General features: G+C 39.7%; 1 protein-coding gene across 5 annotated transcripts in view; it reads right to left on the minus strand.

Moving 5' to 3' along the window:
• Ankrd44 (ankyrin repeat domain 44) overlaps window positions 1-15,790 on the minus strand; it is a 350,075-nt gene that overhangs the window by 277,518 nt on the left and 56,767 nt on the right. The gene's annotated exons all lie outside the window — the stretch shown is intronic.

The raw sequence follows: 15,790 nt of genomic DNA on the forward strand, positions 1-15,790 counted from the left end.
GAGTGAGGCTATGGGAGGGTGCTACCTGGGAAGTGGGTGTATGGTTTGATAAGATGGTTTGGGATGTTCTGGGTGATATACACATACACAAAAAAAATCAACAAAATTTTTAAAATGTATTATATTTGAGGAGGAAGCATAGAAATTTACATCATGCTAATTAGTAGAGGTGATAAACATTACCACTGAAATCTACCTGATGACTTTATAGACATACACAGGCACCAAGGATCCAAGTGCAACCGATTATGACTAATAATAATCAGATACATACAGATTAGAGATGCATGCGCCAACATCTCAGTGTTAGTAGCAAAAACAATGAGTCTTTCTACAAGGAACAATATATTCTAAAATGAAATGGAGATCTTTTATAAAGGTTAAGAAACTCATTCAATTTTAAGTCTTCCAGGGCTTATACTGAGTTCAATATTGTATAACTGTCTTAATTCAAGTGTGAACCTAAAAATTTACAGCCACTTTTGAAAGAGATGTATCCTTGCTCTGGAGTGTGTTAATGAATATGTTAAAGCTGTAATGAAATGCTTCTTCTAATCATGTAGTTATTAAAATTTTTTAAGGCCTCCTTGCATCTTCCCTTACCAGAAGCCAGCCATGGGCTCTCCCACCAATCCTCTGCAAACTGCCTACAAGAGCACCAATCAGATCTCTCGAATTTTCTTTCTATTTGGAATCATTCTTTACAAGATGTCCCACACAGTTTTTTTCACTTTTTCTATGGTTTCTCAGGTGAACAGACCCATCCCCTTCACTCTTCCAAACAGCACCAGGTTTTCTGTTAGGTAGATGCCCCAAACTTCACCTAACCCTACTGATGGATATTCACACGTTTGCAGTCTCCACGATCACAGAGTTCTGATGCAAACTTGTACCATGGAATTGCTACTAGACTAACTGCCTCTCAAAATTCTACCCCAAATCAGCTTCCAGAAAAAGTTCTAATATCCCTTTTCATTCAGGGAGAAGAACTGTGAAGACAGTGTGAACTTACGGGAACCTCTTTAGAAGAGAATAAAGAAAAGGCTAGTGGTGTAGACAATACCAAAGCCTTCGAAGTGTGTTCCTCTCTCATTTGTTGTCCATGGCAGTTGTTCTGTGTGTGGACCCTTACCGATGGGCTTTCCTATAGGCAACTACAAACTTCAGCTTCGGTCCTCCTCCTCCTCCTCCTCCCCCTCCCCCTCCTCCTCCTCCTCTTTCTTTCTTTCTCCTCCCCCTCTTCCTCCTCTTCCTCCTCCTCATCCTCCTCATCCTCCTCGTCCTTGTCTTCCTCCTCCTCATCCTCCTCATCCTAGTCTTCCTCCTCCTCCTCCTCTTCCTCCCTCCCCGCCTCCTAACACCAAAAAAGAAGGCTGGCTGCATGTGAATATCTTAGCATGAGCTAAGGAATTGTTTACCCATTGAACCTAGGTTTGGGTTATATAAAAGAATTACTGGCAGCCAATTACCACTGGGTGGGGGAAAGCTGATCTTCTTTAAGGGGGTGACTCCAGATAGGCTGACTAGACCCCAGTGGATGAACTTGTACTGAGGGACATCTGGGTACACTAATTTGACTCAATAGGCCTTAACATAAGTGGCAGAATGCATGAAATTTGGTGGTGGGGGTGCAGGTGGCAGAGGAGGTGTAAAGATGATCCAATGTTTTGTTTGAAATACACAAAAATAAAAATGTACAAAAAAAGAAAAAAATGGAGTGATATTGCTAGACTCTTCTATATAGCAAAATTACCTTTACTTGAGATTTCCAAATTCAAGCATTTATTGACTACTGTGTGTTGAGAGGGACACCAAAGTAGTATAAGGTCAAGCTCTGGGGGCTGGGGACATAGTTCAGTGGTAGAGACTTGCTTAGTATGTGCAAGAACATGGCTTCAATCCTGAGTGTGAAGACCCAACCTCTGCCTTCCAGAAACTATAAAATAGTCAAGTATATTATATTTCTATAGGCCATTAAAAAGAAGGATAGTGCATAATATATTAGGTAGGTATATGACTGATTGATAAGTAGGTAGACAGACAGCTTCTCACTTTATTTTAGTTGCATAATCCTGAGACTTGGTTTGTTAGATACAGTAGTTTCTACCAGCTCTGTGACTCAAAGTTGGCTTGTGTATACTTACTGTTTTCACATTATTTATACAAAAATAGTCTTGACCTAAATCCTGAACTATTAGTCTCTCTCTGCAACAAACTACAGGGGTGGGGAGGGGAGAATCTGAAAAAGAAAATAGTGAAGGGTGGAAGAGAAATGTTACAGTAGCTTACAGAAATACAGTCCCCTAAGAATGCATACATAGCACCCTGCGTTTCCACCCAGGCACAGTAAGGAAGAAGACAGCAACAGGATTCTGTTCTGAACTCACAGGCAGCAAAGACACATCTGCATTAAGAAATATTAGAGGCAAAATAAGGAGCGAGACAACACTGTCTAACTATTAGTCAAGAAAATTTAATAAATAAATAATAAATGAAAAAACAAAGTGCTCTTTGAGGACCAGGCAGAGGACAGAGATGACAGTGCTGTGGAACAGAGCAGAGGGGAGGCAGTGGAGGCTCATTTCTAGAGCAAACTCGACTCCTTTAAGTGGCTTGCCATCAATTGTGGGTCTTGTATAATAGCTGACTGTATTTTTTTCCCCTAAGAATAGACCTTTGTTCTCAAAGAGTGCATCACCCTGGAATATCCCAGCACTAGTTACTATGCTTAGAAGAAAGGCACAAAATACTGTATTTGTTTAAAACAAAGAGAAACCAATTATCCAGTCATCTTTCTATGAACTTGCCAATCTATAAGTATAACATGTTTGGAAAGCAAGTATTTTCTGGTCTCTGCTGTTTTCACTTTCTTAGACATTCATTAACTGAAAACCTAGCATTTCGCAGTGCTCAGCTCCAAAAGAGAAACTCGTTTTTATGCACACTGCTCTACTAAATTTCTTTGTGTAGGAATGGGTTCTACTAGGGGAACATGTGCTGATCAAAACTACTTCCTAGCATTCCTGTTCTCACTGGACTAAAGCTTCACCTTGTGTAATGTCTGCAAAGCCAACTCAGTGTGTGCCCCACCCACCAGAGCAAGCCTGTCAACCACAGCCAGCAGAGACACCACATGTAAATTACTACAAAAGAAAATCCTACTGAAAAACCTGGAGCTGATTGTGTGCCTAAATATCACTCCCAACTATACAAAAGGTCTCATTATTTTTATTCTCCTGTGATAAATTTGGAATTAACTGATTAGCTTCTCTAAAATCAATTCATAATCAAAGATAGCACTTAATTCCTTACAAAAGTAACAACCTTGCACATAATCTTGGTTTGTTTTCCACTGCTTTGCTTACTATGCGCCAGCCCACCAGCTGCCTTTCCTCCCCTCTCCTCCATGCTCCTTCATAGACCACTTCTCATTCTAGAACATTCTGCACACACTTTCAAATCAAGTTAAAGCAAATTTACTTTTAGATCTCAGTTCAAAACCCCCCATCGAGCACCAGTAGGATAGATGGCTCAGTGGGTAAAGATACCTGGCACCAATCCAGATGACCTGAGTTCAATCCACAGAACCCACAAGGAGAGAAGTGACACCCACAACTGTCCACTGGATATGTACCTCACATGAAAGCATGCGCACACACAAAATAATTTTTAATGTAACATGCTTCCATCCAAGCTAGCCTCCCCTGATGCCCCCCCATCTTGAATCTAGGTGATATGTGTCTACACACACTGTGACATGCATTCCAGCAGCATCCTGTGCACTCACAGTTTGCAGAGTTATTTTAAAGTGGTATGAGTCTTAGATTAACAGCCACCATCACCGACACCAGGCCAGAAGCCCTGTCATGCAGAGCCTGCACCTGTTTTGCTCACTCTCAGTTCGTAAGTGCTAGATGCTCTTACTCATGAATACACAAACCATGTCATGTCCTGACATGCCACCACACATACTATGTGGTTAGATCAAATAAGAACACAGTAATAGTGATTGGGGACATGGCTCAGCAGTTAGGAGCTCAGCGGTTAGGAGTGGTTATTTTATGTGTATGAGTGTATTGCCTGCATATATGTGAGTGCACCCATGTCGTGCAATGCTCGGAGGTCAGAAGAGGGCTTCGGATTCCCCTGGAACTGGAGTTAAAGACGGTTCATAGCTGCCATGTGGGTGCTGGGACTCGAACCCAGAGCCTCTGCAAGAGCAGTCAGTGCTCTTAACCACTGAGCCATCTCTCCAGCTCCTATCGTAGTATTTTTTAAAGTAGAGGTATCTGAAAGTAATTTTTCTTTCTTATAAAGAAGTAATATTGTGATGATGGTGGTGGTAGTAGCATTGATGATGGAGGTATTGATGGTGTTGATGGCGATGATGGTGATGGTGATGGTGGTAATGACAGTGGTGGTGGTGATGTGATGATTGGTGGCAGTGGTGGTGGTGATGGTGGTGATGATAGTGGTTATGATGTAGTAGTGGTGGTGATGGCCATGGTGGTAATGATGATAATGGTGGTGATGGTGATGATGTTGATGGTGATGGCAATGGTGGTAGTGATGGTGATGATAGTGGTGCTGATGGTAGTGGTGGTGGTGGTGGTAGTGATGTAATGCTGGGGAATCAAACCCAGGTCTTCTGCACACTAAATAAGTGTTCTTCCCCTGACACATTCCCAGCACAAAAGGTGCTCATTATTCTTTCAGATCTACTATATGTCTCCTATACCAGGTTCTGATATTAACATAATTACAATAAAGAATCCATTTCCATGACTCACTACATAGTACCAGTGGTCTGAGAGAGAAAAGTAAACTCTTGAAAGATTTTTCCCACTGCTCATAAACTAAAATCTTTCAACATAATAAACGTATAATAACCTTAAAATATATATTTATACCATTGTGTTTTTCTTCTCTGGTCATTTAACAGATCTCCTTTTATATCCTGTCGTGCTGGGGATTGAACCTCAGGCCTTTTGCATGCTAGGCAAGCACTCTACCAAGGATCTCATTTTGGATGTAACTTCTTCATTTATCTTTTTGTTTGTTTGTTTCTTATATATATAAAAACTTGATGGGTTAACTTGTAAATAAAACTTAATAAATCTTTAAATTCTACTATTTATTCATTCACTAATTTATCAAATGCCTAGTACCCAAAAATCTACTAAGAATTCCATGCGTTAAAGAATTCCATGAATACATGTCCTTCTCCATAATGAGTTCTTTCATTACATAATTATCTAACTAAATGTAATGTTACTTAGGAAATGAGAAAGAAACTCAGTAGAGAAAACTAAAGTCATCATAAATCTATGTAGCAAGTATTTTATGACAGAATGGTGCCACTTTATCTCACTTAATTTCAGTTTGAGAATCCTAAAACCTTGGACAATACAGAAAAGTAAAATGAGTTCTAACTGCAGCCAAATGAAAAAGCTCATCTTTCCCATGAGCTTGACCTCAGGCTTCCTACGCTTCCAGTTACATCAGGTTTTTCAAGAGACGGGCACTCCCCCCAGCCCCCCACCCAGACATGAGATTCCACCTTCAGCAAGTCCACACATCACCTTCTTGCTAAGGTATTCCTGTCCACCATCATAACCAGTGACTAGATTAAACTGGCAAGACCACCTCTCCAGGCTTGCCAAGAACAAAAGAACTCATTTTTAGTAGTACTGAGAGTGACCACCTTCTAGCTGAGAGTAAGGTAAAGACTAGGAATGGTCCATAGGACACTCTAGTCCAAGCAGCAGTCTTAATTTGCCTGTCAAAAGAGGCAGAGGACACATTTCATGTTTACCTGGGTCTTGATAACCAAGATGAGAGCAGTGGAACTCAGTATAGTCTCTGCACAGCTCTAAGTGGGGAAATGTGAGAAATCATGTGAGCTGCAAGTTCCAGTCTCAGACTTACCAGTCTACTATACCATCACATGTTAGCTCATGACCATAAGGGTCACAAGTAGCCATGGGCCCTTTACTTCATGTACTCATTATTTTCACACCCACAGTCTCTAAAAGAAGCAGTTTCAAGGAGGAAAGGTTTATTCTGCATGGTTTCAGAGGGTGCCAGCTCATCACAGTGGAGAAGGCATGGCAGAATTCATAGCAGCAAGAACCTGTAACAGAGGCTCTTCATGGCACAGTGGACCAGGAATGAGAGAGCAGGGCCAGAACCAGGGCTGGGTATAAACCTGCAAGAACTCACTCCCAGTGATCTACTTCCACCTGATGGCTCCACAGCCCCCCAAAGCAACATCACCAGCTGGGGAATATTCAAAACACAATCCTTAGGGCTGGAGAGATAGCTCAGCGGTTAAGAGTGCTGACTGCTCTTGCAAAGACCTAGGTTTGGTTCTCAGCATCCACATAGCAGATAACAGTTGTTGTGAAACTCCAGTTCCAGGGAATCCAATGCACTCCTCTGGTCTCTACAGATATTGTCTGACACAAGTGCACTTACAAGCATGCAGACAAAACACTCATATACATAAAATAAAAAAATTTAAACACACGATTGTGTGGGAGACATTTCAGATTCAAGTCGTAAGACTTTAGACCCAAGTAAAGAAGGCTCACGTTTTGAAACTAGCCAAATAAGGAGAAAACACATTTGCTTGGGAAAATTATATTGCCCTGTTCTATATACAAAGCCCTTGGACTGGAATTTCCAAAGTGCCATGATTGTCTTTAGTCTCCCTGAGCAAGTGTTCTAATGATTTCACCCACAACCTACTCAAGTAAAGTTCCTGAATTCTGAGATACATTTCCACAAATAACCAAAGCAAAACAAAAACAAACCACTACATTTAGTACTTACTGCACTCATGAGCCATGAACTACCATGTGTTTCTACTTCACACTGCCAAGTCTGTCTTAAAAGTCACCATTCCAGGGCTGGTGAGATTGCTTAGTAGGTAAAGATGCTTGCCATTCAAGCCACGTGATCTGACTTTTGATCCCCAGAACCCACATAAAGGTGGCAGGAGAGAACCAACTCTACAAAGTAGTCCTCTAATCTTCACGTGTGCTATGGCACAAGTATGTGCACGTGCACACACACACACACACACACACACACACACACACAAGCAATAAATAAATTTTAAAAGCCACCAATCCAGCCAACAGCAGGAAGCCTTCTAAATGAGCTAAGAGAAGGAATCCAGTGTCTCAGAACTCAGCTTTATTTTAACCCCCTCACTTTAAAAAAATGGCTTTTTTAAGTAAAAGAAACTTGGACCAAAACTCTAGATTGTCTTAGTATTAACTCAATCAACATTAATATGCTTAAGTGAGTAGGACTTTACTAAAACTAACATACCAAAACATGGGTGAGGGTCAAAAGAATCTACAATGAGGATGCTGCAGTCTGATCAGACAGAACAAAATACCTCTGACTGGGTAATTTATAAACAAAAGAAAGTTATTGCTCACAAGTCTGGAGCCTGAGAAGTGCAAGATCAAAGCACCAAGGGACCTGCTGTCTGGGGAGCATTCCTCAGAAGTGGTACCTCTTGCTTCCTCAATCTCTCTTCATCACAATATGAATCCCATTCATGAGGGCAGAGCTCTCTTCCCCAAGGCCTCACCTTTTGATACTACTACATTGTGGACTATGTTTCAACCTAGGAATTCTGGGTGCACACATGCAGGCCATAGCAAGGAGACAGTAAAAACATGTGGCCCTAAAACAAGGGTAACACCTTGTCAAATTGCTTTACTAACAAGTATGGGGTTATTTACTGTTTGTGAGCCATGAACACACTCAATGACATACATAAAAATCAGCAAGCAATCCTCACCATTTTGGTTTAAAACACATCAAGGTAATCAAATACTCCTCTAACCAAATACTCCTCACAAATGTGAGTCATGCCTCAAAAGCAGGAAGAAATCCAAACCAATCTTGATGGCTATAAGTGACAGACATAGCAGCTGCTATTAAAGTTTCAAGTTGCATGACAGTTCATGTCCACAGGGGGAAAAAGTAATTTGTAAATTCTTGAACAAGACTCTCTTAAACAACTCCCCATGGTATAATGGGAAAATTGAGATAAAGTTGTGCACTGTGAAATACAAAAGTCATTAGAAGAAAAACACTTCCTATCCTCTTATGAACTTGGCAAATAAGAAGTGTATGTCATCAGCCTAGAGACTGGTGGGTACAAGCAACAGCAGACTGTTATTTACTTCCCTCCTTCTGAAGAATCAGCTGTTTATCAGGTTCCTAACATTATTTATTAATAATCATTTCTACTCATCGTCACCAAATAGTTGCCAGGGTAGAGTTACAACACAGGATCAGGTGTGTCTCAAACATCAGAATTCATATGTCAGTCAAAACCACCTCCAAAAAGACAGGAAAACAGAAGCTGAGGAAAATTAGAACATTCAGAAGGGCAGCTTACTATTCACCTTCTCCCACAACAAATCTATCTGATGTCAGGCTTTTAAAGAGGATTCACTCTGCCTCTCAAGGACCGGTGCTGTCTCTTCAACTGATCCAAGTTGATCTGTCATATTCCATTCACAGCAAAAGCATGTGCACATGTGACTGACGGAGGGGAGCTAATCCTGAAGGCATACACACAAGGCTTCCTTTCAGAAAAATGTATGAGCAGTTTGATTTCCAGAGCAGATGAAAACTAAAGGGTGCTCAGTTACCTACAAAATAAAAAGAGCATTTGCTATTGTTTTTCTTAAGTAAAAGGGCCAAAAGAGACTAGGCAAAGCTGTTTGAGGATCTTTTCTTAACAGCAGTCAAGTGAGCTTCCTCATCATATGAGAACTTCCAGGAGGCCACACTCTGCATCTGTACGCACTGCCCTAGGTCAGTAGGCTGCTGGGCCATCAGTACCCACTGTGACTCCTGAGGTCACTGAAATATTTTTACATTGGGAAAAATTAAAAGACCAGGAAAAGAAAAGGAAACATAAAAGGACAGAAAGGTGAATCAGGGCTGACCAAAGTTGTACCTAAATTCTTCCAGAAACAGCCTACAAACTATGAAGGCAAGAAAAATAAAATATAGCCCCTAACACAGTGCTCAGGTATCAGCTTTCACCAGACTGGAGAGAGAGGAACAGAGAAGGTGGGAGAAGGAACAGTGAGTTGGCATTTTGGATTCACCCTCCAAGATCCATGCCTAAGGTCGCACCCCATACCCAACCCAGTCAGTCATGTGAACCCTGATGTGGACTAGCCTTTAAAGAAGGACCTGGGAAGTGGAGATGAACGTTTAAGGTCTAGCTATAATCCCATGAATACCTTTTTTACACTGTTATGCGTGGCCCTGGAATTCTTAGGTGTCTGTCTCGGCATCCCTCCAATGGGGGCTTAAATTTAGAGTCCCTGATGTTGCTGAGGATCCCATTTAACAGACACATAAAATGAAGCACAGAGTGGTTTAGTAACTTGCTCGTGCTTACACAGCTAGGAAGTAGCTGAGTCAAAGGTAGAACCCTGGTAATCCAGTTCCAAGCTCCTGATACCCACACCTCCCATGTTCGAGCTTCAGCAGAACAGACCCCAGGCTCTCCAGCCTAGTAGTCCTGGATCTTTACCTTTCCCTCTCTTCCTTCTTGTTCCTTCCCTGCTACCTGGTACAATGCCACTCATGGTGCAGTCCTTGCAGTGAATATGACTTGATTAAATGAATGTCCATGCTAATGAATGAGCAGTCAGTCTTCATTTGGTTCAAGCATGCTCCTTATTTTCAATGCCATTAAGACAGAAATTGTTTCTGCTTCTGCCCAGGAAGTCTAATCTCTGGATATGACACCAGGCAACAAAAGAAAATGTACAAGAACTTATTATTTACCTCCTCACTGACAGAAAAAGCTTCCAAACAAATCAGCACTAACAGATCTGCATCCCAGACATGTGACAGGCCCTACTGGATGACAATTGCCAGGCACATGCTAGTGAAATGTGGCTTCCCACTTCAGAATATAAATTCTTCACAGTATCCCCTTTTGTTCCTTGATAGAAAATTCAGCAAGTCTATCATAGGGAAATCCCTTGGCTGAAGTCCTGGGTATCTAAAGCTAAGCTGATCACTTTGTATAAAATGGGCTTTGGCTGCTGACAACAATTGAAATAAAGTAAAAACCAAACTTAATTCATTATCATGCTTATCATGCTTTATATGTATGCATCATTTACATACAATCTCTTGCATAATCCCCATGGCAATATACTAGGGCTTTCCTTTCCCCATTTGGCTGATGAAAAAACTGAGGTGCAAAGATGATAATAACAGCCAAAAACAAATAAGAGAGCTAAGGCAAAAGCCTATCTCTTGTCTTCATGAAGACCACACACACATCCTTTCCCAAGCTACAGTTCTGCCCACCTTAAATCAAACATCCAAGCCTGTTGACCAGGAGCAGAGGAGGCTAAAAGAAACTGAGAAATGGCTGAGGACAGAGTCCTATGCTGAGGTCTCTCTGGGCAAAAGACACTCCTATGGAGTTTTGCTTAGGAATAATTACCATTTTTATCTCTGCATAGAGAGTTAACTCTTCTAACTTCATAATGATGGTTTAACAATAATTTGCAATATAATAATTTAATTCTAGATATATAAGAAAAGATATGGTATTCAATTCACTTTGGTTTTGAAATCCTGCTAAAAAAATTCAGCTGACAATTTTTGTTTGTTTTTATATCTTTTGAAGGGCACTTTTTTTTTTCAATCGGTCATTTAACCTTCTTAAAATAAGACAAGATTCTGGTTTGGAAGAAGGGATCTTCCTAGCTCTGTTCACGTGGGGTGGAAGCTGGCAGCCACCAGCACAGTCTCTTTCAAACACTTCACTGGGAATCCAAAATTTTTATGACAGCAAAGAAAAAATACAACTTCCTATTTATTTTAGATATGTAATTTCAGCAAACACAGTCATTAAAACAGAGTCTCTTCATCAGCTTACGCTAAAGTTTATTTTTAAACACATATTCAAAATATTTAAGCCATAATCCTACCACAGCTGCAGCTGGATCATCAATTACAGAGTTACAGGTTTACATTCATTCTCACCAAAATGTCTTACAACATTACAGTATTTATTTTGAGAATATTTTTCTGTTGATAATTAAAGCACACAAGCCCCTTCACATTTAACTTTTATTATAGCATAGTTTCAAAGAAGTTCTAGACTAAAAATACATGGTTACTCATTAATGTTAAATTTTAAAAGTATGTCAAGATGAGAATTTTACATCTTAAGTAAAAAGACATATTCCAGAAATCTGCACTTATTCATGAATTAGCTTTTTTTCTGGTAGAAAGTGCTACATTTAAAACAAAAATTAAAAATAAATAAACATAAAAAATACTACATTAAACCACAACAATTAAACTCCCCTGAAGTAAGGTATTATCACTGCAATAACAGAACAGTCAACAAAAATGTTCCTAAGCCATTTAGACATATATCTCTCCAGAAGCAGGAAGACCCAGGTCCAGTAGTTCAGTGAGAGGTAAGGCAGTGGCCAATGATGTCATCAGAGGTCCAGGCTTGACCCACTTCTTGCTCTGCCAGTTTTGGTTGCTGGCAACCATCCTCTGTGCCTCAAAAATGGCTATGGCAAGAACACATCATCCCACAAGAAAGTCTAATGTAGACAAGCAGGGGGCACAGATGGGTGGCAGTGATCTGTCTCCCTGCACCCTTCTCTTGGTTATAAGGGAGAACTATCTTTGCCAGAAGATCCCAGTTGACTTTCCATTGAGTTTCATGGACCAGAACAGAATCACACGCTCACTTCAAAGCAATCTGTAGTAAAGGAGAATAGGATGGTCACACTCAGCTGAAAAGCCTTCATTCACCCCTGAGGCACACTGCAGAAGTCTGAAGGAATTCGGAATTCTGTTTGCACTCATAGCATAAGGCATCTTTGTATCATGTGTGCACTGTCTTGTTTAATTCTCATTAACTAGAGGCCATTAGCATCGCCATTTCCCAGATGAGGAAACTGAGGCATGGAGTGGTCACAGAGTTTCCCCAAGGTCTATACCTAGTAAGTGGTATGAATAGAATTTAAGTCTAGACAATCGACACAAAGAGTTTGATTTGGGCAGCTGCTACTCCGGGTATAGCAAACTTTATAATGAGCCTTTTAAAATACCTTTCACTTACTCCTAAAATATTTTAAATGTTTTAAAATCCACATATGTTGTTATGAATTTAATCTTATTTATTTATTTTATAGAGCTGAGGATTAAAACCAGGACCTCATGCATACCAGACAATCTACCACTGAGCTGTATTCCAAGTCACACACATGCATACACACTGCTAAAACCATACAAAGATGTTTGCTTTGAGGCGGGGGTGGGGAGTGACACAGGGATTGACCATAGTGTATGTTAAGCACATGCTCTACCACAGAACTGCTTTATATTTTACTACAAGATATATACATTTTGCTGCGCTTTCTCCCAAACCTTCTTCTTTGTCACCATGGTATTCCTGAATATCTAAAAAATATTCCAGATTTTATTCACCCACTGTTTGCCAGCTAAATTCTTTCAAATGTTTCACCACTAGAAATAAAAATATAACAATTATCTTTGGTTTTATAGCACTTTTTCTTCATTAGAAGTTTTTCTTTAGAGTAAGTACCAAAGAGTGGGATTACCAGGTCAAAGGGCCTGAGCATCTGGATGGCTTCTTACATCCAAAGTCAATTTGCTTTCCAGAAGAACTGAGCTAATTAACTTTACTGCCAGAATGTAAGAATATACCCCTTTCCTGAAGTCATGCCAGGTTTGTTTTATTCATACTTGTATTAATTTAATGACTTTGTTACTTTAGCTTCTTTAAGCTGCAGTAGAATATTTTTCTGTAGGGATGTTGGCAAGTTTTTCCTCCTGTGAAAATCTGTGAATATTCTCTGCCTATTAATCTTTCTCAGTCTTAGCTCTGTTGTGATTTGTGCATTTCAAAGCAAAGCTGGCTTTCTGCAGCTGCATTCAGACTGAATGAATGATTATTCTAGACTTACCCTGTGATGGACCCAAATTGCAGCTGCTTTCTCCAACCTCCTAAATTTCAACAACTGAGCCTTACATGTCACCCTCGAGTGTAAAAATACCAACAAGAATGTTTCCACAGAGGAATTTTTTCCCAAAAGACATATTAAGATTGCTAGACCCCAAAATCCCAAAAGGAGTATTTGCATTTTAAACATCAGTCTTTGATTTCATGGTCAAGTTCACTCTACAAATACAGGGTTACTCTTTCACTATGAGATAACAGTCATTATAAGATTTATCTTGTGTTTTTATCCTGAAATTGCTAGGTAGGTATATAAAATCGGAGGAGGGAAATGGCATCTTCAGACTTTGTTTTGCTTACATTTTTCAGGCCAGGCATGGTGGCACATGCCTTTAAATAAATTTTTTTATCCTTATTTTATTTTATTTTATGTACAGGAGTATTTTGCCTGAATGTATGTAAGTGTACCTGTGTTGTACAATGCCACGGAGGTCAGAAGAGCGTGTCAGATCCCCTAGAACTAGAGTTATAGATGGTTGTTAGCCACTATGTGGGTGCTGGGAACTGAACCCAAGTCCTCTGCAAGAACAGTGCTCTTAACTGCTGAGCCATCTCTCCAGCTTGTTTACATTTTAAAGACTCAGAGCACAATAAAATTAATCAATCTTTGAGGGGGAAATAAAGGAATGAAGCTCACACTTTTTAGACTCTGTCATTCTGCCTCATTTCTATTTCTGTTACCTAAATATTTATTCTCAAACCAGAATCCCTGAGAATGTTTTTAAAAATATGGATTCCTGCCCCACTATGCCAGATCTAACCAATCAAAATCCTTGCAGAATGCCTAGATACTTCCCAAGTTGTCAAGCATTATTGCTCTACAATTCTCACTTTATGATTTAAAAAGAATCATTAACTAACATTTTTATTTTTACATGCTGCTAAGAAAAAGCTCTATCTTTACCTCAGTTTTGAAAAGAGCGCTTGAAAACCAGCTTTTTTTTTTTTTTTAGGTATATGAGTGTATTGCCTGCATGTGTGTAAGTGCACCTGTGTGGTGCAATTCACATGGAGGTCAGAAGAGGGCATCAGATTCCCCTGGAACTGGAGTTACAGATGGTTGTTCCGGATTATTGTTACCCACCATGTGGGTGCTGGAAATTGAACCCGGGTCCTCTGCAAGAGCAATCAGTACTCCTAACCACTGAGCCAACTCTCCAGCCAAAAGATAGCTTACTCTTAATTAACCCTTTACCTAAGAAACAGCAGAGGTCAAGGACCTTTGAACTTTTTATAGTACCCAATAATCTAAAAGTCCCGAGTTTGTCCTTGGGGATGAATCACATGGCATTAGGATCAACAGTCTAAAATTGTAATTTATCTTGAAGATGCTCCCTGAAGGAAAGTATTCAGGAATTCTTAGTACTATTATAAAAAGTTTGTTTCATTCTTTAGTCTATTCACTGGTTGACTTAGAAAAATAACAATCAAAAATGAGCAAAAGCTCCTGGGTCAGGATAGTATATCCATGAGTGTGTTTATCTTTCAAATTTTTCTTAAATATTTTAGGGAAATTATTTTTAGGGAAAATTACATGAGGATCATAAAAACCTGGTAACATTGTCAATTTATCTACCAGTTGCTTTTGACTTATCCTTAGTGTCAGTTACACATTAATGTTATTCTAAGTTGTCAGTAAGTACAATGGATAATAAATGTATTCATAATGTTGATAAATGCATTATCGTATTACTAGATGCTAGCAATATGATAATGCTTATCATATCAATAAGATGCTAGTTCAAGCATGTCTCCAATAATGTTAATCTGTTTTATTCTGTAAGTATGAATCATCACATATAAAGAGAAGAATTTGGATATAGGAAGACTGTTAATGAAAACATTTCATTAAACAATTCTGTAACAATATTCCAGGTCTGTCTTTGTAGGCATTTAAATCTCTGAGAAGCACTCCAGTGAGGGCCTTAACTAGATGGAGAGAAGGCTCTGGTTAGTTTTATCTTCTTTCTGCAGGCCAGATAAAGAAACTCAAGCTATATAAAGTGGGGGCGGGAGGGGGAACCTGACACTCTATGTGATCCTACAGACCACAAGTTAATTATTTACAACTACAGTCACCTCCAGCATCAGACAAACCTTATTACTCAGACTTATTCTAGAAATAAAATTTATAATCTGCCCAGGGCTTCTGAGAGATTACATTAATGTTTCTTAGCTCAGTCACCCCAGTGGGGGTATTCGGAACCCAATTCTGTACTTATGAAGGCAGCAAATCTTCAGGCTTCATGAATTAAAACAAGCAAGAGGTACTCAATATCTTATTGCATGGTTTCATGTCAGACTTCTGACTATATTCTGTAACTAGCCAGAAACTTCAGTACTTCCTGAGCTGTCCAACCAAAGGTTCCAAACAGCAAAGGAGCACAGTCCAAGTATAAAACAAATTCCTTCCCCTCTGGTTACCTAAAAATATTTGCAGCTGTTTGATCTTAGTCCCTATATATAATTAGATAATAAAGCTTGTGTATGTATGTGTGTTTATGTATATCTTTAATATTAAAATTATGTTTTTTACCAGGCACAGCAGTGCGTGCCTGTAATCTCAGCACTAGAGAGGCAGAGGCAGGTTGAGTTCTGTGAATCTGAGGCCTGCCTGGTCTACATAGTGAGGTCCAGTTTAGCAAAGACGACACAGTGAGAGCTTGTCGAAAGAAAGAAAGAAAGAAAGAAAGAAAGAAAGAAAGAAAGAAA

Source organism: Nannospalax galili, unplaced genomic scaffold (assembly GCF_000622305.1).
Source record: "Nannospalax galili isolate Female #2095 unplaced genomic scaffold, S.galili_v1.0 scaffold1024, whole genome shotgun sequence".
Classification (NCBI taxonomy): domain Eukaryota; kingdom Metazoa; phylum Chordata; class Mammalia; order Rodentia; family Spalacidae; genus Nannospalax; species Nannospalax galili.